Raw genomic sequence first — 1,684 nt, forward strand, 5'->3', positions numbered from 1 at the left:
ATTTTTGCACATTAATTTTGTACCCTGAGACTTTGCTGAACTTTCTTTGGTGGTGAGAAATACAGCGTCTGAGGGGCAGCATCAGGTCTTCCCATCAAGCTGAGGTCAGAGTCTCCCCACCCACGGACCTCACCCTCGCTCTCCCCTCACAAATCTGACCTCTAACTGTAACTGCCTTGGCCTCATTCTGTGGATGTGGATGCTCTTGCGGGAAACGCATTTTCAGCCCGCCAAATTCTGGGAGAGTTTTCCACTCTCCAGGCGCTGAGAGCTACAAAGTTCAATCTCTCTTCAGATTTTTTTTCTTCCCATTACTAATGGAAGAAATCAAGAAGCGCCAGGTAGAAGGGCCCTTCTCGCTCCAATCAGAGCCCAGCCCGGGGCCAGAGCAGGAAGCGCGCCGGTGGGATGCGCTGTGACAGCCCCTCACCCCCCGGGACCCGCCGGCCTATGGCAGCTGCGCGACAGCCGTAGGCCCGCACCTCTGGCTTCCTCCCGCCGGGGATGTGAGAGGATAAATCACGGGGCCGGGGCAGTGCGCCCCCACCAACCACTTCCCCCGCACACGGACCCACACTACACGCGCGTCTCTGGCAGGGTCGACTCAGACGAGCCACGGGGCGGCGCACAGCCCCACTAGCAGGACGACCAGGACCCACGCGCGCGGGTCCACGCAGCCACCTATATAGGTGACAAAACACTCAGCCGTTATGTGGGGCCGGAAAAGAGCCCCCACTCAGAGTCACGGAACCCCTAGTACGAGGGTCCGCGCAGTCCCCTCGGTGAGTCTGGCGAAGCAGTGTCACTGCCAGGGAGGGCGGCGGAGTCTCCCACTCACGGTGACGCGGTCCACGTCCGACGAGTGAGTCCTCGCAGGGCCCCCTCTGCCGCACGCGGGGACCAACCACGCCGCGGGGGGACCGGGCAGAAGCCAGCGCCCAGGTCCATGCAGTCCCCTCCGCGGCAGACGGGAGGAGCCGGGGAGCAGTGGGGACCGGCCCTCACGCGCAGGGCGACCAGGACCCCGCGCGGGCCCACGCGGTATTGCAGCAGGTGCGAAGTCCCCGGTGCCACCCGAGGCCGAGACAAAGCGCACGGACCCCGGATCCCGACCCCGGAACCTTCGGGGTCCAGCTCGTAGCCGCCATGCCCGGGGCAGGGACTCCGTCGCCCGTCGAGCCGTCTCACCTCAGGCCGCCGCCTCGCAGCGTTCGCTCCTCGCCGCGGCGCCTGGGCCGACTGGAGCGCAGCTGAGCAGCCGACAGAGCCGGGGTAGCCTCAACAATGGAGCCCCGGGGCGTGGCCGCCGGCGCCGCCGCCGCCGCCGCTTCAGCCCGTGTTCCCCGCTCAGGATCCGGCTCCGATCAAGGAGCTGCAGCTGGCTCGGGGCTGCGGCCGGGACACACAACGCACAGGCGCACACGACCCCTCCCTCCGCCCGCCTCCCCGCTCCCCGGCCAATGGGGAACGAGCTATGCGGAGGGGCGCGGCTTGGGGGAACAAAGGGAAGTTGGGCGGGGCGGCGCTGGGACTGGGTGTACGGGGTTCCGCGGGAGGACCGGACCCAAGAGCTGGTCGGATCTGGCCTCCTACAGACCCAGCTCAAAGTCCACCTGGAGTCTGCTCTACAGGACGCGCTCATCTCAAGCCAGAACTCAGGCTTTTAGGGCAGAGAGCGAGAGAC

General features: G+C 66.0%; 1 pseudogene; it reads left to right on the plus strand.

Moving 5' to 3' along the window:
• The first annotated feature begins 688 nt into the window (after positions 1-688).
• LOC117091546 lies at positions 689-1,667 on the plus strand (annotated as a pseudogene).
• Positions 1,668-1,684: the final 17 nt, after the last annotated feature.

The sequence above is a fragment of the Trachypithecus francoisi genome, unplaced genomic scaffold, assembly GCF_009764315.1.
Source record: "Trachypithecus francoisi isolate TF-2019V2 unplaced genomic scaffold, Tfra_2.0 Contig01315, whole genome shotgun sequence".
In the NCBI taxonomy this organism is placed as follows: domain Eukaryota; kingdom Metazoa; phylum Chordata; class Mammalia; order Primates; family Cercopithecidae; genus Trachypithecus; species Trachypithecus francoisi.